We start from the raw sequence: 26,697 nt of genomic DNA on the forward strand, positions 1-26,697 counted from the left end.
CGGCCTGCTCCAAGAAGCTGGCTGTGGACCCTGCCTGCCACTGGAGGGTGCAGGGCTGCTTGGGGAAGTCTCTCGCTGCCCTGCCCTGGTCCCAGAAGCCGCCTGCAGGCCGGGGCCCGCCGCTAGGTTCAGGGCTTGGGGTTGGCTCTGCAGAAAAGCTCTCAGTGGCAGCCTGCTCCAAGAAGCTGGCTGTGGATTGGCCTGCCACCGGAGGGAGCAGGGTTGCTTGGGGAAGTCTCTAGTTGCCCTGCCCTGGTCCAAGAAGCTGCCCCCTGTCAGGGCCTCCTGCCCGAGACGAACTTCACCCGGTGGAAGAGACTCACCCGCGGCTGTATGTTGGTCCGAGTCTCTCAATACCTCCCCTTCTTGAATCCTGAGTTCTGGAGTGATGGGAGATGCAGTCACCCTTTAGTCCACCATCTTGGATCAGCCTCAGCTCAATCTTTGATGTCTGAGTAATAAGCATTATGCTAGAATTAAAATTCAGATTAGACAGGCACTGCCTTGAATATGTAAACCAGTCTGTTCAGTTGAGGAAAAGTACCAATCAATAATCTGTTGTGTATGATACTTCATCATGAAAACTGTTAAAAGTTTGAGGCATGTGGCTTTGGCTGTGTTGTACCTGGTTTGTCATGTTTATGGTAGAAAATATGAACCAAAAATGATATTTGAGAATAAGAAAAAATTACTGAAATGAACACCAAAATTTTTGTGTCTGTAATGCTATTCCAAAAAAAAAAAATGACTGTCAAATGTACTCTTGGGCCTGGAGGTGTCTCAGCAATTGAGTTTCACTACCCAACTTGAGTACCTGTGCTCCCTCCCCAGCACAAAGAACACAATTTAAACATTGATTTAATTTGTATTGCTTTTTTTTCTTTTTTTGCAATTTGTTAGGCACAAAGCACTGGAACATAAAAATAATTAAACCATCAAATGTTACCTTTCATGAAACTGGAGTACTTTTTTAAAGATTTGAATTATCAGAGTATAGTATGTATATCAGTGACAGCCTGTGCATACAAGGCCCCAGGGTCAGTTCTCAGTGTTAACAGTTGTCAAAACAGTATATTATCAGAAAACAATTCTATGTACAGTAAAATTATGAGAGATATATCTTTCCTGCTAATTTTTATTTTTATATATCATAAAAATCAATAAGGAATAAAGAGATATCTATGATATCTCCCCATAAATAAAGCAGCATCCCTGAATTTTTCAATAATGTACATCCTTATAGTACAAATTAACAAAACCTATATGTGGTAATCTAGTAATACAAAAAAGTTGTTAAATGACGGGTATAAATTTCACATAATGCTAAGAAATGCAATAAATGCTTCATGCTGTGAACATGGAGAAAAACTGCTTTAACAAACAGTGGGGTTGAAATCCCAGGCTAGAACAATAATCATTACGCTCATTTTCCTTAACATTACAACAAAATGATTTTAAGATAGTACTTCATGATGGAAGCAGTCCAGAATGACTAACCTTGTAAATAAAGGACATGGTAAACAAATTCTCTATTCATACTATTAGGAATATATTGTTTTCTGGAGTCACAGCTAAAAATCTTTACAAGTCTCATGTTTTGTAACATCTCACCCTAAAACCCACCCTTATCTTTTTACACACTATGTTGGCACATCTGACAAATTTCTTGTTTTTTTCCTTCAATCACATGGATTATTGTTACCTTCACTTCACATGCACAAATCACGGAATAACTCAGTAATTTACCAAATGAAACAAAAAATTCTATCACAAACCTGAGACCTGAAGAAAAATAGAGGATGCAATTCATCTTGCAATGCTTTCTACATGCTGTTATTTGAACATGGCTGTTATTTGATCACTGATGTTTCCAGAACATTAAGACTTCTTACAAGTTCATTACTAAAGTCCGCTAGCCTCTCCTTTGTCCTGCAGAGATTGAAAACAAAATCATCATTTTCTCATTTTCCCTAAATGAATAGCAATCCTAAGAAAATGTCATGAGAGTAAATGAAATTTTCTATTCAACAGTGTTTTAAGCCTAAATGTGTCCCATGCAGTTAATTTTAAGTTTGAAAATGCTCAAATGAACTACATATATTCCTAAGGAGAATAACTAATAGTTCAAACTAACTCATAACTCAAACAAAGGAGGAAGGAGAGAAATCACTATCAAAGATGTGTGGTCAACAGGTGACACCTCAGCCCTCTGGAAGCTCTCCACTCCTAAGACCCTGCAAGATGCTGTTAGCAGTACACTATACAGAGGGTAACTGAGATGATGCATATGCTGATTTAGGTGATTCTAACGGCCTATTCTAATACTATGTAAATTAAAACACCATGATACACTGCCTAAATATATGCAAAGTAATATTCAAAAAGTCAGGGCAGTAATACTTGTATTCAGTGAAAACTGTTTATGCCTTTTATGATGTATCCCTCAAAGGCATTGTCAAACATATGCTCTCTACTGTCCACAAATTAGATGGAAGAAAATTAGCATTGGGTCCACCAGAAAAATTCAGAGCAGCATCCTCTAGGGGAGAACCAGATAACCCATTGTTGATCAGAAGAACTGAAGCAACCTGTAAGGCAGTTAGCTTATAATATACTTAGCAAGGCACTAGAAGTGGGACCAACCCTTTGTGTCTTCCATTCAGACCCTTTCACTGGCCAAAAAATTTGTTTAAACCACTTTGGGATTTACTCTCTTCTTCATCCTGTGTTAACCATTTCCTGTATCACAAGCATGCCTTTACATAGACTTGAAAAACTCAAAAGGATAGATTGTCTCCAGTGTCCCTCTAGGGATATTACGAAAGATCTCAAACAAGGAAAATTCATTGACCAAGTAAGTACCAGAATGCACCCAGAGGAGGATTAAGAGTTAGCAATTCCTTGGGTTTCAGTTATAATCTTTCTCACGTAGTTACACTTATTGATATATTTCTTTGATGGAATGCTAACAAGAAAATTTATAACCATGTCACTCATAAGATGTTAAACATAACATTAGATACTTAAAGATTCAGTGATCATTTTAGCAATATAATTATATTACTGAAAAAGATGTAAACAACATAAACCCCCAAAAGGGGGGAGATATAGAAAGTGCCCTGCACTCATATTCTGAAAATAAGTTCATTTACCACCAATATGGTATAAACTTAGGCTGCCGAGTTGCATGTTCTACTCATCTCATGAATGTGACTCATGAAATGTTATACTCTACAGACAAACATATCAGCTTAATGTATTTCCCATGACACTAATTTTACTCACAAGTTAAGTTCATCTGAAAATGATAATATAATGTCCATTTCTTCTAAAGAGTTTCTTATACTTTTCCATCTCCATTTTATGAAAGTAAGCTTCAGTGTTCATTTCATAAAGTTTGGACTTCATATCTTGAATTCTCAGCTTCATCTGACTTCTCACTGAAGCATCATAATGCTCTCTTGATTGATGTAAATATTTCTGTGCCTGAAGTCATTTAAAAAGATATATTTTAGACATAAGTATCATACAAGAATTTATTGCGCATTTTTTCTCCTAGCAGTGAATAAGAATTTGTTTTAAATGTGAAAAAAGATGCTTTTTTAAAGATAAGTCATTTATAGCAACTGCATTAAATGCGCATAATTAAAAGATTTAAACCATTCTTCTAGTTCCCTTTTAGTTGTTTCATTTATGTTATTATATTGTGTGGTGCTTGGGATCAAACACAATTCCTTCCTTGCTCTTGATAACCAAGTACTCTACCCGAGTTACATCCTCAGCTGTGAATCACTTTGTAATCAATGAGTCAGAGAATAACACAATTGGTTCAAAATTTAATAATATAAGGTTGTCAGCAAATACCTGTTCTATATCACTATCCTTTCTTTTCCTCATACTATTCTTACTTTATGCCACCAATGATTTTCTTGAAAATCATTTTTCTGAACAATCAATTTAGTTCTAGTAATGAGCACAAAATTTCCAGGGACAACAACCCATGACCTCTTGTTTTCTAGACACCTTGAAAACGAATTTCTGTAAGGGAATAGAGGAACCACATACAACATAGGCATCCAAGATACACTTTGCAATGAATGAACTAAAGCACATCACAGAAAAATTTACCTGTAAAAATTGCACCATTTCCTCCAATGTTTTCTTTCTTCCCCTCTATTCACTTATCGCTTCATATTGTTCTATAAGATGAATTTCCACCAAATCACTCTCTCTAGATTGTTGAAAGGTTAATATTTTTTCTTCCAATTGTTTTTTCTCCTCCTCCAGTTTTTCACATGTCATTTTCATTTCTTGCACAGATAGAACCTCCTGCCTCAGGAATTGATTTTCCATATCTAGACATACACACTGTGAAGATGAATATTCCAGTTGTTCCTTAAGATCATCTAACTGCATAAATAAAATAATGTGTTAATGAACACAGTAGGCTGGGAACAGTGTCACAAAAATCAAATAACAAAGTTTGATTCACACTCAGTTGCAATGAAATACAATGTAATCTAGTCCCTGAAAATGTGTTCCAGTGAGTCACTGAAAATCAGCAAAGTGAAAACTATATTGCAGTCACAGAAACCAATTCCTAACATGCATCACTTTTTCACAGCCCATCACAGTTGATACATGGACCTTTATTTTTCTTGGACTGTTTTTGATTTTTCTTTATCCAAAACTGAATGTTACCTCTTGGTGGAATACTTGTACCTCTTAATTCCATCTTCACTCCTCTTAGTTTCTAAAGTCATTTTATGGGCATCATACTGGCTTATTCAGACCTGCACCAATAGATGGTTCCTATAACAGGAGTTTGAACAGAGTATTCTCAGCTAAACAGTTTTGTAAATATGGATTCAAACATCATAAGCCATATTCTGAGCTCAGGGAGACCACCTATAACATGTTCTAGGTGACAACCATGGTGATGGACCAGACCAGAGCCAGCTTCAACAGACAGACGTGTGGATTTAGGAGACTATAGGTGGTTCTAGTCCCCAAAGCCAGACTGCACTCACAGAGATGATTTCTAGAAGAGAAGACTTTGGCCTCACTGACCCTTGCCTAAACTGTAGATCATGAACAAAATGAACATTGCTTTCAAGGAATGGATTTTGAACCAATTGTGTTATTCTCTAACTCATCTGATTACAAAGTGATTCACAGCTGAGGATGTAACTCAGGTAGAGTACCTGCCTATCAGGAGCAAGGAAGGACCTGTGTTTGATCCCAAGCACCGCCAAGTAATAGCAATATCTATCACTGGTATTGTTAGAAATACTTATTGCAAACATTTTATTAAAAAAAAATCGACAACCATCTTTAGGATACCTTTGGACTAGAGGTAAGAGGAAGCCAAATGATTTTGATTAAATAGAATCAAAAGGTATTTGATGGAACCCTAAGAGAAATTTTGGTGGTCCTTAACTAGACTGAAAGGAAGGGTTTCAAGGTCAGTGATCTAGATGATACCATAATGTGGAGAAAAGGGGACCCCTGCTGTGGAGCAGCAGTATCACTGGAGTCAGAGCTAAGGGGATAAGAGACTATAAAATTTAAAGAAACTAGCGTTTACTGAATTCAAGAGCCTCTTTCCCATTGATAACCACTCTACCTGTTGATTTGTCAATATTGCTGAATAAACATATTCTAGAATAAGATCAAATCCAGGAACTTCTTGGAACACGGTCTGCAGTTGAAGCTGACATTATGACTCTAAAACCCCTTATTAAGGTTTCAGAAAAAAAAATGAAAATGTTGCCTCAAATTCCATTCAAGGTCTTAAGGGTACAAAAACTTTTTAAAAAACTTCTGTAATACTTAGAAACTCACATTCCTTTTACAAGTAAATGTCTCACTCTAGCATTTCTGTACATGCATATAAACTGTGCTAATCATAACCACCTTCCCTCCTACTTTTTTTTTTTTTTTTTTTTTGGTCTCTCTCTCTTCCCCTAGTCTCATTTCCAATGCATAATACTTCTTCTACTTTTAGGTCACCTCTCTATTTTCCATCCCCTTTTAAACTTCCACAGATAAGGATAAACATTCAATCATTTCCTTTCTTTGTCTTCCTATTTTTCTTACAATGATAATCTTTAGTTTAACCATTGGCTTGAAAATGATGCAATGTCATCCATTTTTATGGCTGCATAATACTCCATGGGTACATAAGTTCCACTCATTCTCATCCATTTGTTTTTTTCACTGTCTCCTGGTCTCATTTCTTTACTTGGCTAATGTGAACAGTGCCACAATAGTGACAGTATTGCAGGGATCTCCTCTGTATGCTGAATTTATTTCTTTCAGGTGTCAATTTGGAAGTGCTACAACTGAATCACAGAGTCATTCCCATTTTGATTTAAGAATCACCTATAATTTTGCACAGTGGTTACACCACTTGATATTTATACCAACAGTGTCCAAGAGCTCCTTTGTCTCCAATGTTTTTGGCTTTTTGAGTAAGAGTCTTTCTGACTGGGGTGAGAGGAAATCAACCTGATTTTGAGTGACATTTCCCTGATGGGTAAAGATGCTGAGACTTCCTTCATGAATTTATTGTACATTTGTGATTCTTCTTTGGAGAAGTGTCTGCTCAGATCATATCCCCCTTTTTTTATTGGATTACTTTTCATTGACGTAAGTTGTTTTCCATATTTCATATATTCTGGATATTATCAGGAGATGATTACCTGGCAAAGATTATCTCCCATTCTGAGTTCTCTCTTCATTCAGTGAGATCCAACACAGAGCTTTCTTCTGAAGAAGATTTTTCAATTGATGTACTCCCACTTATAAACTCTTGCTGTTATTTCCTGAGCTATTGGAGTACCCTTCAAAAACTGTTGCAAAATTTCAAAGTCCTACATCTTCCTTTAATATCTCTGATGCATTTTGTGAATTTTTTCAAAGTGAAATAAAAGGATCTTGTTCCAGTGATCTGAATTTGCATGTTCAGATTTCCAAGTATAATTTGTTCACAAAGCTCTCTTTCTGCCAGCTGAAGTTTTTGGCACCTTTATTCAGATATCTGTGTACGTATGAATCTATTTCTGGCTCCATTCTTCTATTTCTCTGCTCAATGTGATTTTTTAATGCCACATACACTCTGTATTTTTAGCATGTTTAATGTGAAGTCAGTCAAGTGTTGTGATGCCTCTCTCATAGTAATTTTGTTCTATATGCCTTGAACTCTTTAGGGTCCTTTGTGGTCCGAAGTTTTTTTGAGCATCGTTTTCTCCAGGTGAGGGGAACATGACGCTGATATTTTGTGGAGGATTGCATGCAATCTAATTGATTTTGACTTTGATACAACTGTCTTTTGTACACTGTCTGCCTCACAATTCATGCACATGGGAGTTCTGTCCATGTTTAGTGTCTTATTTTTCTCCAGTGTTTTCCAATTTTCATCCTAGATATCTTTCACCTCTGAGTTAAGATTATTCCTCAGTAATTCATTTATTTCATTTTTTGTGATGTTAATGTGAATGGGATGGCTTTCCTTATTTAATTCTAAGGGAGCTCATTATTGGTGTACAGAATAGCTATTCACTGTGTATTTTCCTGTTGTTTGTTGAATTTGCTTATCAATTCTGAGTATTTTGGTGGAGTTGCTTTGGTTTTCCAAATATGGAACAATATAATCTGCAAGCCAGGCACTTGTGACTACTTCTTTCCCAACTGCATTACACTTATTTCTCTATGCTCTGGTTAAGATTTTGAACCATAAATTGAATAGTAGTGTGCAGAGTGGACACCTCATCTTGTTTCTCATTTTAGAGGAAATACTCTCAATTTGTGCACCTTCAGTACCATGTTGACTGTAAGTCTGTTGGGTGGAGCATTTATTATGTGGATGCTTATTCCTCTATGCCTACTTTCTTCAAGATATTCTTTCATGAAGCTTATGTGGATTCTTATCACAGATTACTTCTGATTCCTTCTTCTTTATTACCTGTACTGATTTGCCTAGGTTGCTACAAACAAAATAAACAGAAAAATGCATAAACCAAAAATTCCTCCTACATGACACTTCTTTCCATGTACACTCAGGCATGTGCAAAATACAAGTACACATCTGAACCACTTTAGAAAGCACTACTATCAAGTTAAGGGAAAAGGAAAAATGAGAAGCAAAAAATTTGTGATGAGAAGCATCATTGTTTATGAAAACTGGAAATTTTTTAAATTATCCAAGTCAAATATTTTTACTTGATTTTCTTTGGCTGATTATAAAGGAGAGGGGCAGCTTTGAATATTCATTAGCCAATCTAGTATTAAATCTTCCTTTTGTTTCCTCAAAGAAGAGACAATTAGGGAACGAGCTTCAATCATTTCAGCCACGAAGCAAATGTAATGTCTCTGAATGTAAATGAATTGAATGCACAATCTCATAGATCTTACTTTGAGCTCCTTTGAATGGAGAAGCCTTCTCAAAATTCTATTATACCACAAAGCCTCTACAAAGTATATCAAGTGTATTTTACACTTTGAAATTCAAATTATTACTTTGATTTTAGCGTTCATAGGTGGCCTGATCACTACCTGATTTTTAAGGGCTACACCCTGAAATATTTTTCTCTTGTAAGTGGTGACATATTTACCTAATGAATACTCTAAACTGTAAGTCTGCGTCTCTGTGTGGAAGGAAAAAGCAGGGAATACAGAGAACTCTGTATTCTGAAAATGTAAGATCTGTGCCATGTAAAAGACCAGTCAGAAGATTAAGCACAAGAACCAGCTGCCAGGTAGAAAGAGGATCTCACTGCAAGTTCTAAGATAACAGTAGTTTGATTTCCAAACTGGAAGGTGACAATCCAGTCATCATTTTCCTCTTTTTGTTAGCCAAAATCTACAGATGATTGTATGAATTATAAGGAGTAAAAAAACTCATAACCCAGTAACTAATGGCCATGTTTTGTGAAAATGGATGCAAGAGCAGTGATGCTGGAGGCAACCCAATACCTGATGTTAAATTATGCTAAAGAACCCCCAATACAAAAACAACATTGTTTGACATCAATTGTTTGTCAGGAGACCAATGGCATAGAAGAGAAGACAGAGAATATCACACAGGTATATTCATCTGGTACTCAAAAGGGTGCCAAAAATATATCTTGGTAGAAAGATATCCTCCTTAATAATGACACTGGGGAAAACAATATCCATAGGTAGGAGAATGAAACTAGAGACTACTAGACCCACACTTTTGCTGCTGGCCAATTTCCTTGCATGTGAGCCTGCTGCTTCACTATCAGACCTGCCCAACCCAGCAGACAGCTGTGGTGCTGGCCCTCATGACCTAGCACTGGGCCCTGACCCATCTCATACACGTGAGCTGGATCCCACATGTGACCAGCCCTTCACCACCCACCCACAACCCAGCTTTCCTGAAATTCAGATTTGCCACCAGACCCAATGGCCCAGCACACCGTTTTGCTGCAGGCAGGCAGGACCCAGCACTAGGCCCTGACCCACCTGGCCAGGCTAGTTAGGCCTCCAGGACATGGTCAGATGCTTTGCCAATGGCTGAATATTGTCTCTGATGTGTGGATGCTAAACCACAAGGAAGGGTACAGAGGGGAAGAACAGAACTTCATTAGATTAGACAAAGACTGTCTAAGAGGGAAGGGTAGGGTGTTGTGAATAGAAAAGACAGTAGAATGAATCAGACATGACTTTTCCTTGATCATAAGTCATTACACAGCCAGTGTAACACCACATTATGTAAAACCACAAGAATGGGATCCTAATTCATATATTCCATGTATATATAGTATGTCAAAATACACTTTACTATCAAGTCTATCTAAAAAAAACAAATGAAAAAAATGAAAAAGCTTCTTTGGAACACAGTGTATTGGAAAGAAAAAACAAACTCAAAATCAGAGACAATACTTATGCATCCTATGTCTGACAAAGAAGTCACCTCAAGAAAAAGAATTTTTAAAGCTCAGTAATAAGACAACTCAACAAAAAAGGGCAAAGGATTTGAATAGGCAGTCACAGATACATGAATGGCTATTGAAAACATGGTCAGTCTTGTTATGGTAGTCTGGTCCTAAGCCAACATGATGAAGATTTGGGCTTACTTTTCCTTATATTTGGTGCAGGGTATCTGGTCTAATTCCTAGACCCTTGATCCATTTTGAGTTGAGTTTTGTACAGGGTGAGAGATAGGGGTTTAATTACATTTTACTGCATATGGATTTCCAGTTTCACCAGCACCATTTGTTGAAGAGGTTATTTTTCTCCATTGTATGCTTTTGGCACCTTTGTCTAATATGTGATAACTGTATTCATTTGGGTTTGTCTCTCTGTCCTCTACTCTGTACCACTGGTCTACCTGTGGAGTTTGATGCCAATACCATGCCATTTTTGTTACTGTTGCTCTGTAGTATAGTTGAAGGTCTGGTATTGTGATATCTCCTGCATCACTCTTCCTGCTAAGGAGTGCTTTGACTATTCTGGTCTCTTATTCTTCCAAACAAATTTCATGATTAATTTCTCTATTTCTACTAGGTATGTCACTGGGATTTTAATTGGAATCGCACTGAATCTGTATAGCACTTTTGGTAGTATGGTCATTTTGACAATATTAATTCTGTCTATCCAAGAACATGGGAGATCATCCTATCCTCTAAGGTTTTCTTTAATTTCTTTCTTTAGTGTTCTGTGGCAAGAAATAAAAGTAAAAATCAATAACTGGGATGAATTCAAACTAAAAAGTTTTTGCTCAGCAAAGGAAAAAATAATGTGAAAAGAGAGTCTACAAAGTGGGAGAAAATCTTTTCCACATGCACTTCAGAAAGAACACTAATCTACAAAACTTATAAAGAACTTAAAAAACTTTACACCAAGAATACAAATAACCCAATCAATGGGCTAAGGAAATGAGCAGACATTTCACAGAAGATCTACAAGTGATCAACAGATATATGAAAAAATGTAAAACATCTCTAGTAATAAGAGAAATTCAAATCAAAACTACTCTAAGCCTTCATCTTACTCTAATTACAATGACTATTATCAAGAATACACTCGGAACGGAACTGGCCCGCTAGTGAGAGCCTGTCTGAACAGAGCAGGCTCCGAGTCCCGGAGCCCCTGCAGTGCAGTGTACTCCTGCAAAGAACCAGCGGAGAGCCTCGATCTGCAGTCAGCCTCAGGGATAAGGGCAGGGCAGCCGGAGACCTCTTCAGGCGGCTCTGCCCACTCCGGCTGCGGGCTCTCTTCACGGGGCGATCCAAGATGGCGGCCTAGAGGGAGACTGCACCCCCAGTCGCTCCAGAACCCAGGAGTTAAGAAGGGGAGGCATTGAGAGACTCGGACTGAAGTGGAGCCACGGGTGAGTCTGCCCACTGGGTAAAGCTCGGCCCGGGTGGCAGGCCCAGATAGAGGTGGCTTATCGGAGCCGGGCAGGGCAGCTAGAGTCATCCACAGGCAGTCCTGCGCACTCCGGCGGTGGGCCCCGCCCACACAGCCAGCTTCTCCAGGTTCTCGGAACGGAACTGGCCTGCTAGTGACAGCCTGTCTGAACAGAGCAGGCTCCGAGTCCCGGAGCCGCTGCAGTGCAGTGTACTCCTGCAAAGAACCAGCGGAGAGCCTCGATCTGCAATCAGCCTCAGGGATAAGGGCAGGGCAGCCGGAGACCTCTTCAGGCGGCTCTGCCCACTCCGGCTGCGGGCTCTCTTCACGGGGCGATCCAAGATGGCGGCCTAGAGGGAGACTGCACCCCCGGTCACTCCACAACCCAGGAGTTAAGAAGGGGAGGCATTGAGAGACTCGGACTGAAGTGGAGCCACGGGTGAGTCTGCCCACTGGGTAAAGCTCAGCCCGGGTGGCAGGCCCAGATAGAGGTGGCTTATCGGAGCCGGGCAGGGCAGCTTGAGTCTTCCCAAGGTAGTCTTCCACACTCCGGCAGTGGGCTCTTCCCACACGGCCAGCTGCACGGTGCAGGCCCACAGTGAGAGCATTTCCGCACAGAGCCAGTTCCAAAACGTGGAACCAGTAGGGGGCTAGGGGCAGTATTCTTCGAATGAGCTGCTTTATCAGATTCCTCCAAGACATCAGGCTACTGAAGGCTGGGAGGTGATACACTGGAAATCTACTGGGACACTATAAGCCAATAGTGGAAAACTGCAATATCTCAGGGTCCCACTGACAACTGACCATTATGAGAAAACAAGGGAAGAAAATGTCCCAAACAAACCTAGATACTACATCAATAAAACCCAATGACAGCACAGCAGAAGAAATGTCAGAAAGGGAGTTCAGAATGTACGTAATTAAAACGATCAGGGAAGCTAATGAGGAGATGAAAGAGCAAATGCAGGCATTGAAGGAGGAGATGAAAGAGCAAATGCAGGCATTAAATGATCGCACCAATCAACAGTTAAAAGACCAAATACGGGAAGCAAGAGATCATTTCAATAAAGAGTTAGAGATACTGAAAAAAAACCAAACTGAAATCCTTGAAATGAAGGAAACAATAAACCAAGTTAAAAACTCCATAGAAAGCATAACCAATAGGATAGAACACCTGGAAGACAGAACCTCAGACATTGAAGACAAAATATTTAACCTTGAAAACAAAGTGGAACAAACAGAGAAGATGGTAAGAAATCATGAACAGAATCTCCAAGAACTATGGGATATCATGAAAAGGCCAAATTTGAGAATTATTGGGATTGAGGAAGGCTTAGAGAAACAAACCAAAGGAATGAACAATCTATTCAATGAAATAATAACAGAAAATTTCCCAAATCTGAAGAACGAAATGGAAAACCAAGTACAAGAGGCTTATAGAACTCCAAACATACAAAATTACAACAGACCCACACCAAGGCACATCATTATGAAAATACCTAACATACAAAATAAAGACAGAATTTTAAAGGCCGCGAGAAAAAAGAATCAAATTACATTCAGAGGGAAACCAATAAGAATATCAGCAGATTTTTCAATCCAGACCCTAAAAGCTAGAAGGGCCTGGAACAACATATACCAAGCCCTGAAAGAAAATGGATGCCAACCAAGAATCTTATACCCAGCAAAACTTACCTTCAAATTTGACGATGAAATAAGATCCTTCCATGATAAACAAAAGCTAAAGGAATTTACAAAAAGAAAGCCAGCATTACAGAACATTCTCAGCAAAATATTCCATGAGGAAGAGATGAAAAACAACGATGCAAATCAGCAACAGGAGGCGCTAGCCTAAAGGAATAGCCAAATAAAGGAGAAACCAAATCATGTCAAAAACAAATATGAGTCAATTGACTGGGAATACAAATCATATCACAATAATAACCCTGAATGTTAATGGCCTGAATTCATCAATCAAAAGACATAGACTGGCAGATTGGATTAAAAGAAAAATCCAACAATATGCTGCCTGCAAGAGACTCATCTCATAGAAAGAGACACCCATAGACTAAAGGTGAAAGGATGGGGAAAAACATACCATGCACACGGACACAGCAAAAAAGCTGGAGTATCCATCCTCATCTCAGATAATGTGGACTTCAAACCAAAACTAGTCAGAAGGGATAAAGAAGGACATTACATGCTGCTTAAGGGAAGCATAAATCAGCAAGACATAACAATCATAAATATCTATGCCCCGAACATTGGCTCATCCACATACGTCAAACAAATCCTTCTCAATTCCAGAAACCAAATAGACCACAACACAATAATACTAGGCGATTTTAACACACCTCTCTCACCACTGGATAGATCGTCCAAACAAAAATTGAATAAAGAAACTATAGATCTCAACAACACAATCAGCAATTTAGACTTAACGGACATATATAGAATATACCATCCAACACAGAATGAATACACTTTCTTCTCAGCAGCACATGGATCCTTCTCTAAAATAGACCATATTTTATGCCACAAAGCTACTGTTAGTAAATACAAGAAGATAGAGATACTACCTTGTACTCTATCAGATCATAATGGATTGAAATTAGAAATAAATGACAGAATAAAAAACAGAAACTTCTCCAATACCTGGAGACTAAATAATACACTATTATATGATGAATGGATAACAGAAGACATCAGGAGGGAAATAAAAAAATTCTTAGAAGTAAACGAGAACAAAGACACATCATATCAAAATCTCTGGGACACTATGAAAGCAATACTTAGAGGAAGATTTATTTCATGGGGTGCATTCAAAAAAAGAAGTAGAAATCAACAAATAAACGAGTTAACACTACAGCTCAAAGCACTAGAAAAAGAAGAGCAGACCAATACCAAAAGTAGTAGAAGACAGGAAATAGTTAAAATCAGAGCCGAAATCAACGAAATCGAAACAAAAGAAACAATCGGAAAAATTAATAAAATAAATAGTTGGTTCTTTGAAAAAATAAATAAAATTGATAAACCCTTAGCCACACTAACAAAGAGAAAGAGGGAGAAAACTCAAATTACTAAAATTCGGAATGAACAAGGAAACATCACAACAGACACGAGTGAAATACAAAACATAATTAGAAGCTATTTCGAAAATCTATACTCCAACAAAACAGAAAACCTTGAAGACATCAACAAATTTCTAGAGACATATGAATTACCTAAACTGAATGAGGAGGACATACACAACTTAAATAAACCAATTTCAAGCAATGAAATAGAAGAGGTCATCAAAAGCCTACCAACAAAGAAAAGTCCAGGACCAGATGGGTTCTCAGCCGAGTTCTACAAAACCTTTAAAGAAGAGCTCATTCCAATACTCCTCAAACTATTCCATGAAATAGAAGAGGAGGGAACCCTACCAAACTCGTTCTATGAAGCCAATATCACCCTGATACCTAAACCAGACAGAGACACATCAAGGAAAGAAAATTTCAGACCAATATCCTTAATGAACATCGATGCAAAAATTCTCAACAAAATTTTAGCAAATCGCATACAAATATATATTAAAAAGATAGTGCACCACGATCAAGTGGGTTTTATCCCAGGGATGCAAGGTTGGTTCAACATTCGGAAATCAATAAATGTCATTCACCATATCAACAGACTTAAAGTTAAGAATCACATGATTATTTCAATAGATGCAGAAAAAGCATTTGATAAAATACAGCATCCCTTCATGCTCAAAACACTAGAAAAAATTGGGGTAATGGGAACATTCCTAAACATTATAAAGGCCATCTACGCTAAGCCCATGGCTAATATCATTCTAAATGGTGAAAAACTGAAAGCGTTCCCCCTAAAAACTGGAACAAGGCAGGGATGCCCTCTTTCACCGCTTCTATTCAACATCGTCCTTGAGACTCTAGCCAGAGCAATCAGACAAACCAAAGAAATTAAAGGGATACGAATAGGAAAAGAAGAACTCAAACTATCCCTGTTCGCTGATGACATGATTATATATTTAGAGGAACCTGGAAATTCCACCAGAAAACTTTTAGAACTCATAAGTGAATTCAGTAAAGTAGCAGGTTACAAGATCAATGCTCATAAATCCAATGCATTTTTATACATAAGTGATGAATCTTCAGAAAGAGAAATTAGGAAAACTACCCCATTCACAATAGCATCGAAGAAAATAAAATACTTGGGAATCAATCTCACAAAAGAGGTGAAAGACCTCTACAATGAGAACTACAGAACACTAAAGAAAGAAATTCAAGAAAACCTTAGAAGATGGAAAGATCTCCCATGTTCCTGGATAGGCAGAATTAATATCGTCAAAATGGCTATACTACCTAAAGTTCTATACAGATTCAATGCAATTCCAATTAAAATCCCAATGATGTACCTCGCAGAAATAGAGCAAGCAATTATGAAATTCATCTGGAAGAATAAAAAACCTAGAATAGCTAAAGCAATCCTCAGTAGCAAGAGCGAAGCAGGGGGTATTGCAATACCAGATCTTCAACTCTACTACAAAGCAATAGTAACAAAACGGCATGGTATTGGTACCAAAATAGACAGGTAGATCAATGGTACAGAATAGAGGACATGGACACAAACCCAAATAAATACAATTTTCTCATACTAGACAAAGGTTCCAACAATATGCAATGGAGAAAAGATAGCCTCTTCAACAAATGGTGCTGGGAAAACTGGAAAACTATATGCAATAGAATGAAACTAAACCCCTATCTCTCACCCTACACAAAACTCAACTCAAAATGGATCAAGGACCTCGGAATCAGACCAGAGACCCTGCATCTTATAGAAGAAAAAGTAGGTCCAAATCTTCAACTTGTTGGCTCAGGATCAGATTTCCTTAACAGGACTCCCATAGCACAAGAAATAAAAGCAAGAATAAACAACTGGGATAGATTCAAACTAAAAAGCTTTCTCTCAGCAAAGGAAACTATCAGAAATGTGAAGAGAGAGCCTACAGAGTGGGAGAATATCTTTGCCAACCATACCTCAGATAGAGCGCTAATTTCCAGAATCTATAAAGAACTCAAAAAACTCTACACGAAGAATACAAATAATCCAATCAACAAATGGGCTAAGGAAATGAACAGACACTTCACAGAAGAAGATGTACAAGTAATCACCAGATATATGAAAAAATGTTCAACATCCCTAGTAATAAGGGAAATGCAAATCAAAACCACCCTAAGATTTCATCTCACCCCAATTAGAATGGCGATTATCAAGAATACAAGCAACAATAGGTGTTGGCGAGGATGTGGTGAAAAAGGAACACTCATACATTGCTGGTGGGGTTGCAAATTAGTGCAACCACTCTGGAAAGCAGTGTGGAGATTCCTCAGAAAGCTTGGAATGGAAACACCATTTGACCCAGCTATCCCACTCCTTGGCCTATACCCAAAGGACTTAAAATCAGCATACTACAGAGATACAGCCACATCAATGTTCATTGCTGCTCAATTCACCATAGTCAGATTGTGGAACCAACCTAGATGTCCTTCGGTTGATGAATGGATAAAGAAACTGTGGCATATTTATACAATGGAATATTACTCCGCAATGAAGAATGATAAAATTATGGCATTTGTAGGCAAATGGTCGAAATTGGAGAATATCATGCTAAGTGAGATAAGCCAATCTCAAAAAACTAAAGGACGAATGATCTCGCTGATAAGCGGATGAGGACATATAATGGGTGCGGGACGGGCTAGCATTAGGTTTAGGGTTAGGTTTAGAGTTAGGCTAAGGAGAGCAGTAAGAATGAAGGAAAGAAGGACTGTGTAGAGGGAAAAGAGGGGTGGGAGGGGTGGGAGGGGTGGGAGGGGTGGGGGGGAGGGGAAAAATATAATAAACATCATTACCCTATGTAAACGTAAAAAAATAAATAAATAAATAAATAAATAAAAAATGAAAAAAAAAAAAAAAAAAAAAAAAAAGAATACAAGCAATAATAGGTCTTGGCACGGATGTGGGGAAAAAGGTACACTCATACATTGCTGGTGGGACTGCAAATTTGTGCAGCCACTCTGGAAAGCAGTATGGAGATTCATTAGAAAACTTGGAGTGGAACTACGATTTGACCCAGCTACTCCACTCCTTGGCCTATACCCAAAAGATTTGAAATCAGCAAAATTCAGTGATGCAGCCACATCGATGTTTATAGCAGCTCAATTCACAATAGCTAGACTGTGGAACCAAACTAGATGCCCTTCGATAGATAAATGCACAAAGAAACTGTGGTATATATACACAATAGAATATTATTCAGCCATAAGAAATAAAATTATGGCATTGCAGGTAATGGATGGAGTTGGAGAATATCATGCTAAGTGAAATAAGCCAATCCCAAGATAACAAAGGCCAAAAGATTTCTCTGATAAGTGGCTGATGACATAATGGGGCAGAGGGGGGAAGGGAAGAATGGAGGAAGGATGGATTGTGTAGAGGGAAATGAGGGGTGAGGAGGGGGTGGGGGAAGGAAAGATAGTGGAATAAGACAAATATCACTACCCTATGTACATGTATGAATACACAGTGTGACTACTATGTATAAACCAGAAAAATGAAAAGCTGTACCCTATTTGTGTACAATGGATTAAAAAAAATTAAAAATTTAAAAATTTAAAAAAGAAAATATGGTCAGCATTACTAATCATCAGGGAAATGCAAATTAAAACTATAAGGAGAATGGCTTAAATTTCTATCAGATCTAGAAAAAGATGTAGAGCAGAGAATTCTCTGCTATTGCTAATGAGAATATAAAATAGAGCAACAATTTTAGAACACAGGCATGAATACAAAGTTAAATATGCAGCTACCCGATGTATTTACCCCAGGGATCTGAAAGTGATGGATACAGAAACTTGTACACATGTTTATGGCTTTCTACACAGGAGCTCAAACTGGAAAGACCGCAAAGGTCCATAAACAGAATAACCAAATTTTGGGTTTCCGTATAAGCAAATTATGAAAAATAATGAAAAGAAACTAACCACTGATAACTGCAACAACATGAATGGATCTTAAAAATGTTCCAAGAAAAAAAATTAGACATAGAGCACATACTTTTATGATTTTTTAATACATTCTTGAACAAAAACAAATATATTTTAAAAAGAAGATCAATGCTTGCCTAGGACTAGAAGGAAATAAACAGGTTGAAATCTTTGAAGAGTAAGAAAAATGTATGTTTTGTGGTGACAGTTACATGACATAAATATTTTGTAACATTCTGAATTGTACTGAGAATATGAAAGACTTACTATGTGTAAATCAAACCTTATAAACTGTTATATTTCTTTAAAAACAATAAAGGACTATGACACTACTCTATTATGAGAAATTCAGCTCTCAAAGAGAATGGACTGAGTTGATGGGTTCTCTTAATTAACAATCTCAATTTATTCAGTTAATGCCATCAATTAGGATACAATAGAATATAGTTCAGGTGAGGGGACTCTCTCTTAGAATATTGTTGTATATCACATTTCAAACATTAATTACTCATGTCATTGTTAGAAATTTTGAGTATAAGTATATTTACTCTATTCTACCTTTGGGGGATCATGAATTGTCCTATTGCCCATTTGTGTACCTTTATCTGGGTGAAAAGCAATTTGGTGTCTTTCCTTTTGAGTCAGCACCCATTTTCCTTTGGTTTTACATTTCTAAGTAGCATAAACAGAAGTGAATATACCTCATAAGTATAGTTACATAATGAAAACAAAAGCACCTTCTGTACACCTTAAAGTGTAAAACAGTTTAAAAATTTTTCAAGTCCCTTTTGTACCCCCCATGAGTGCATTCCCTTCTTGCCCCCAAACACTTAATGATGACTACTAATCTTATGATTATTTACCTCCTCTATGTCTAGGTCTTCATATATATTTTGTATATTAAAATATGTTTTTTCATATATAGTATAACAAGAATGTAATACTAAATTATATACATTTGTATGTTTTAGGCATAATTTTTTCTTTATACATACTTATTCTGTTCATCATTTTAAAACTTATTTTTCCCTCAATAATGCTTGTAGATGTACTTATGTTGCCATATCAAGTTGTTGCACACTTACAGGATTCTGTAGTTTTTCCACTGTAATGATTATACCATTTGTCCACTCAAAAAAACAAATTAGATCTTTCATCGTACACAAAATTAAATTCAAAGTGGATCAAAGACCTAGGAATTAGAGAGGAACTTTGAAACTGCTAGAACTATATATAAGCTCCACATTCCAACATATTGAGGAAGACACTGATGGCCTTATAAAGACTAATAAATCTCTAGAAGTAAAACCAAAGGATGAATAAACCCAAATCAGATCTCTCCCCAAACTCTGCAGGAGCTCAGTATATGAGGGATCAACAGGCATGCTACCCCCAATCAGGGTGATTGGAAAATCCATGGAGAGCTGTACAAGCCAGAATGGAGGTTTCTACGACATCCACAGCCCACAGAGATCACACAGCCAGGGGTTCCACAGAGGCAGAAATACAGCAAATAATTTGAGCCACTCTACAAAGTCCCAGCAAAAGGGACTTGGCTCCAACAAAATACCACCAGTGGCAACAGGAGCTCAAACACAGGCAGGAAAATTGATGCTCTGTCCCAGACTCAGGGTGGTATCCCTATGTTCTACATCAACCAGGATGGAGCTGTTGTGCCACAGACCACACACAAAAAGCCTTCAAACACTTGAGGACAGTCACAACATTCTGTGCTATTTGAAATAAGACCCTGTGCAGAGGAGTGGGTGCTCAGCATTCCAAGCCATCAGTGACAGACATGAACCCTGCGTCCTGCATTCCTGCTTCCAAGATAAATAGTCAGATGATGGAGCATAACACACCCAGGCTCAGGTCCCTGCACTGAAGAACAAAAAATAGCTGGTGAGAAAAACATAGCAACCTGGAAAATAGTGCACATGCCCCACCAGCTCAAGAAGGATACAAAGTTCTAAGTCTCAGAGTTGCTTGTTAACTCAACTCTCATTCAGATTCACAGAAGACAGCTCCTGAGGATAACACCAAGCAGCCAGCAGAAAACCTAGGGCATACATAGTGCTAGTAAAAGCCACAAAGTGGTTTATAAAGGTGAACCCCATGTGTGTTAGTTACCTCCCAGTGTACCCTAATAGAAACCCACTGACCTGTGACCTGATTGTAGCAGATCCTTATGCATGCGCCATGAGACACCCAGAACCACAGCAAAAAGACTGATATGTCTCTAACTTAGACCACCACACACCCCACACACACCAAAATAGGCAGGGTAGTATGTTCTTGATATGACAGCACTGGACTCACAGGACTCACAAGTTTTTCTTCAGGAGAGCTCACAAAAATACACTCCCTTACAGAAAAAAATTAAACAGGCTGTGAAGTCACAGAAAATCAGGCACCATCCCTGTAACTGAGCAGAAACATAGTAGGTATGCAGATATACCAAGGACAAGAGAGGGCCTCCTAGAATTTTATCTCTACTTGAAATAATTCTGTCTGCTTTTCTAGCTCAGGTTTATTACATTTTCTCCTCATACTCCCTCTTTTCCTTCTTGAGTTAGCTGCTCCTGCCTCACATCCACACTTCCCATCTTTTCCTTTCTTATACCTTGATTTCTATTGCTATTACACTTTTACATCTTTTCTCTTTCTCTGCTTTGTATTTCCAAATTTTTCCTTCCCTTTCTGGCATCTATATTATAAAAGTAATTTTACTATCTTTAGTAACATATTTACTGAATTATTGCAGACTACTACTATAATTTTATACCTGGATGAAAGGAAGCATGGAAGCATTTTCTACATGTTCCCCCCAACATTTTGTTGTTAGAGTACTCTGATCTGATGTGACTGCAGTAACAAGAGTTTAGTATGTGATCACAAAGTCGTGCTGATACTGGGAACAGCTAAGTATACAGATAGTATGGGAGAACAACACCTGGGTATTTGCCCTGTCCAGCGCACTAAAGAGGAAGGAGCTCACTAAGTAATCCCTTGCATAAAAGTCTAAGAGATAATTATCCCAACACATGGGTAGACATTCAGACAAGTGCAGAAAATAGCAACAACCTGAGTTTTGACAAAAAAGGCTTTCCAATTTCTGATTTACAGTATGACACACCCATTATGAAATGTTGATAGGTTCCCCTAACATGTTTATATAAATATCCTTAACATGTATATTATCATTCAGGTACATATGATATATCTAAAGGATGGTCACCCATTGTAGTATATAATATATAATAAACATCCTTATCATATGCATGCATGTAATGATTCAAAGTCACATTAATCTGACCTGGAAGGATTCAGTTCCAGAAGTAAAGCCTCTAAAAGGAAAGAATGATATACTGGAAATTTTGATACATGTTCCAAAATCACCAAACAGATTCTTCAAATTCCATTTACTAACAGTGCATAAGAATGTCATTTTCCTCACATTTGCCAACATGTGAGGCAACTATGTAAATTATTAATGATTAAATAAAAATAATTATTAACTACTTATTAATGTAGTTGAACTACTTGTTAATATAATTAAAGAACTGGTACCTCCCAGTTTGGCTACGTTGTTCTGATACTCATGCATGGATGACTAGCCCTAATGAAGGCATAAAATTTGACAATCATAAACATAGCCCAATTTAGAATTCATTTTAACAACTATTGATAACTATTATCTACTGGGAAATATGTCCATAGTCTTACTGATCATGATCTTCTTTATCCTCAAAAGCTAACAGCTATTGATTGGTTTTTTTAATTAGCTCATCAGAACCAGCAACAGAAGCACCACCACCATCCCATATCTCCTCTGGGGTTTCAGTTTCCTTATTTCCAGGTCCCCTGCATTGTTCTTCATCCTTTCAGGAAAGTTTGATAGTAAGAGAGATGATACTTTTCAACAAAAGGCACACTTCTGTTTTCTTTGAGATTAGAACCTGGTTTTGTTGAACTGTCATGTCTTCATTATATAAAAGGGAAATAGGTGATTGATTTTCTAACTACCCTTCAATGAAATTTTTATAGATTCTGCTTCATTTCTCTTTGAGTGAAAGAAACCATGATCCAAAAGGTAAAAAGGGACATTTTCATACTATGCTTTAATTTCATCCTCTCTTGGCCACCTAATGTTTTCAATCCCTATGTAACTGGCAGGAGGAAAAAGAGAAGAACACGACTGTTGTCATCTTCTGTCTTTATTACCTGATCTAACATTCAACAGGCATATTAGAGAAGATGACTTCATGGGGCTTCAGGAGCTACAGGCAGTGTTCCCATTCCCGCACTAAGCTACTCTTTCCACTACTGCTTTTAACACTTTTCTCATTTGGATTCTGGGGTTTCAAAAATGGGGATGATTGTCAATAAAGTTTAAGGCTAAAGTTACCACAGAATGAGGGACAGAGTCAAACTGTGGAGTTGCTAATACACAATACTGGAAAATAAGCTTGTTTTCTGATTTCACAATCAATAACCATTAATAGAATTGTACGGCCTGAGGATGTGGAAATATTTACCAACACTAGCCCGATATTCTACTTATAATATGGGAAAAACCAAGAAAGTTTAAACGATCCCTTCCATGCTCTTAAGTGTCACGACCTAGCATTTTATGGGAAAAAAAACTAAGGAAATGATTTCATCAGTTCCATTATGCTAGGGCAGAAATTTCATCAAATTAGTCAGACAAATTTCATCCCATCAGATACATTACATGTGCAATTTAGTTAAAGTAACTGAATGTATTGGAGAACAATAGGAAGCCTCATCTAGTTATCTCTTACATAATATCTCTGAATGGTTGTTCTTTGTTTTTGTGTTTCTATCAATACTTCAGACCTTGTCTTCTAACTTGGGGTCATGTACCAAATGTTTGACTAAGGGTGTGTGCTCCTAATGTGATAAAACCACACATGTGTAAACTTACCTAACTTTTTATAACAACACCATGTAAATAGCTGGTTCAAAAATGTACGTGATTTTTTTTAAATGGGGAAGCATATATGGTTGTCTCTAAATATGTAAAGTTATTGGAATTATGCTTTCAATATTTTGACAAAAAATGAAAAGCTATAACTATGAAAGCACAACAAATGCATAGAATATTAGTTGAAATGCTCAAATGGCAACATGGTTTTATATTACATGATGTAACAAAATCATGTAAACAGATGAATCAAAAAAAAAAAGACAAAATTCATGAGACTGGTGATATTTGAAAAGTGTTCCAGCATAAGCATTTGTTTCCTTGACTTCCTTCCCCAGTCCAACAATCACTGGTGCCAGGGTCTTAAGGACCTGCCAATTTCATCACCACTAGGCCACCCCCTCCCCAGTCTCCCAACCCTCCAGTCCCCAAACCAGGCCCACTGCTCTCCCTCTTAGATCCTCAGCCTCACTATCAGCTCGTAGCCCTGCATGCCAAGCTATCACTTGGCCAAGAGACCCGCCTGGCCAGGCACACAGGTTCAGCAAGACCCTGATCCGCCTGGCCCAGGAAAGGTGGGCTTCCTGGACGTGGTCAGTCAGGTCCCTTGACTTGAAAAATGTCTTAGTCACCTTCCCACAATTCAGCTGAACAGTAATGACTAAGTCATTTGTCAAGTCAGAGGGACCTGACCAACCACATCCAGGAGGGCAATGCTGAACAGTAATTTCATTTGACCTACTCTTCATTATGAAAACAAACATGATTAAAGCAGAACATTCATTTGGAAGAAACAAAATTCCCCAATTCTTTGTCTTTAGATATTAGAAGAAAAACTTAATGGAAAGAAATCTAATATTTTACAGAAGCATTTTATACTTCAATCTACTACTTTAAAACAGAGCTATTTTATTTCAGAATTAACTTTAAACGGTGAGGCAAAGTAACTTCTGTTGCTCTACAATGCTGGACAAGACTTTGGGCCTCTTCCTGCACTTTCAAATGATCTGCCCAGGTAAAGGGTTGAGAAGAGGTTACAAGGAGTTGGGTTATTTTTAATACTCCAATTCACAGGTAACTCAGTATTTTCTGAGGACAGACTACCCCATTCAGAGAATGATAGGTGTAAAGCCTTTTAAAAGAAAACGAAAACAACAAAAACAAGTTTCAAGAAAAACCCTTCAATCTAAAGATTTTTTTTAACTAACATATTCACAGTCCCTGAATAGCAAAATTATATGAACTGTATACTAAATATCATTAAAACTATACTACATACTGAAAAATTCTGGAAGGAGCTAAATTAATCTATTACTAGTAGTTTCCTATAAGAGGCAAAAACTTGTTGGAATGGGGCATATTTCACTTTTTAGCTTTTACTAAAAAAAAACTAACACTTTATATAGTACTACAGATGTTACTATCAAGGTAGAAATCTCCCAATGTCTGAAAAGGTACCTAAAGCCTTTGAAACTGGAACTTGGGCTAAAATGCTCTTCCTGCAGGTAACTTTAGGTAGGACCTTTAAAGGCCATATTTAAGAAACATTTTCTGATCTCAAAAATCTGCCATTAACCTATTTTGTTGTCTTTTCAAGTCAGTATTATTCACATTACAAGAATTTTTTTAGGTAAGGTATTCTTAGGCAAAGAGGGGAAACTGAGTCTTGTGGCATTTTGATAGCCTGTTCCCATTAGGAACAATCACACATTTTACCAAATGATCACAACAGAAGTACTTGTAGGTGTTGTTGGGGAAGTGGACAGCAAGGGTCAGTGCTATGCCACAAATTGTGGAGGTAATTGGAGGATTTGTTTTGAAGATTTACTAAAGAATCAAGTTGAAGAAGTAGCTTAGTATGGAGGGGTTCCTCTGAGTGATAAGCTCAAAAAAGTGTATTAAAAAACTTATGAGGGTAAAGGGCAACCAACAACTCTCATCTACTATGCCTACTTTCTTGCAGGTGACCATTACAGCAATTCTTACTGTAACATACCAAGTCCTTATTTTGGCTGATGCCATCTATTCAACTGGTAAAGATAATCATAATAAAAGATAATCATTTTCAAGCTTCTCTGCAAAACTACTTTCAAGCAAAATGCTTCTGAGAAGCATACGAATACACATGCTAATGATATTTAAAAAGTATTACTGGGGTAGTTCAGTAACTGTTGTTCTTTCAGATAAAGTCTCTTCCCATGGCAAATCATTTTCTTGATTAGTATCTAAAAACAGGTTAAGAAAATTGTCCTTTCAAAACGCAAATGATGCTGAACTTTGCTTTAAATGTGTAGACAGGCTCACCTGGCAAACTACTTCTCAGTAAATGCCAGTGCACACAAATTCATACACACCCAAATCAATCCCACCAGTTTTTCACTTTGGGTCTGAACTTTAAGAGGGAAAAACGTCAGTTCTGCGCATTTAGTATCTGACCGTACAAACCTTAAGTTGAGAGACCCAGAAAGCTTCAGAGTAAGAAAAATGTTCATGATGTCTGAAGAAATTTATCCTCAACATTCCTCCACTCGGGGCAGCTTTGTGTGCAAGCACGGTGGGAAGGCGGTACGGACTTTGTCCGTCCAAGCCGCCCTCGGGATGCCTTCTGCGGATGGGTATCTAGCGCTGTCTGCAGTTTACGTCTACGCCGAGTTGAGGCGGCGCACAGCGGTCAGCACATCCCGGAGCCGGGGAGCTTCCACAAACCCCACCTTTCAGGAGCAGCCGTCCCCAAGGCTCAGGGCACCCTGAGGCTACGGCGACCAGAACTCTTCGCGCCCATTTCCCTGCCCCGTATCTTAGAACTTTCCATCCCTAACTCGCAGCTGACCCGACCATGAAAGACTAAAGTCCTTCTCCCGGCAGACACGAAGGCACTCACCGAGCACCGCACCTCCTGTTGGCCGCGGAGCAGCCCGTCCCGGGCCTCCGCGGCGACCAGCAGCCGGTTATCCAGGCGGGCGAAGGGGTTCCTGTGGGCCGTTGTCCAAGGAGCAGCCAGGGCGGCGAGGCGTGGCTCCCGCAGCTCAAGAGACCGGAAGGCAGCGGGTTCATGGCTCCGGGACTTTTTCCGTCTGAGCCGCACTATGTCCGGCGGCCTTTTGAAGCTGGGCTATTAGCCCAGTACTGAAACCACCAGGACACGAAGCGTCTGAGGCCTACCAACCGCACCACAGCTTTTCGGCGCGCGCATGGCCCCGCCCCGACGTGACCCCGCCCCCGCGCAGCGTGCGTGGCGGAGGTCCCGACCCCGGCTTCGTTCCTGCGGGCGCACCGCGGGCTCGGGCGGGGCGGGGCGGGGCGGGGCGGTCCTGGCCCTCTGCC

General features: G+C 38.5%; 1 long non-coding RNA gene across 2 annotated transcripts in view; it reads right to left on the bottom strand.

Moving 5' to 3' along the window:
* The window catches only part of LOC124961884 (uncharacterized), a 36,234-nt gene extending 9,684 nt beyond the window's left edge, over positions 1-26,550 (bottom strand). For both annotated transcript variants that reach the window (XR_007104354.1, XR_007104353.1), the window contains exons 1-5: positions 26,255-26,550; positions 4,129-4,410; positions 3,286-3,486; positions 1,776-1,929; positions 324-451 (exon numbers count right to left, since the gene is read on the bottom strand). This is a non-coding gene — a long non-coding RNA (uncharacterized LOC124961884). The remainder of the gene's footprint in view (positions 1-323; positions 452-1,775; positions 1,930-3,285; positions 3,487-4,128; positions 4,411-26,254) is intronic.
* Between the last annotated feature and the right edge of the window lie 147 nt (positions 26,551-26,697).

Source organism: Sciurus carolinensis, chromosome 12 (genome assembly GCF_902686445.1).
Source record: "Sciurus carolinensis chromosome 12, mSciCar1.2, whole genome shotgun sequence".
NCBI lineage: Eukaryota > Metazoa > Chordata > Mammalia > Rodentia > Sciuridae > Sciurus > Sciurus carolinensis.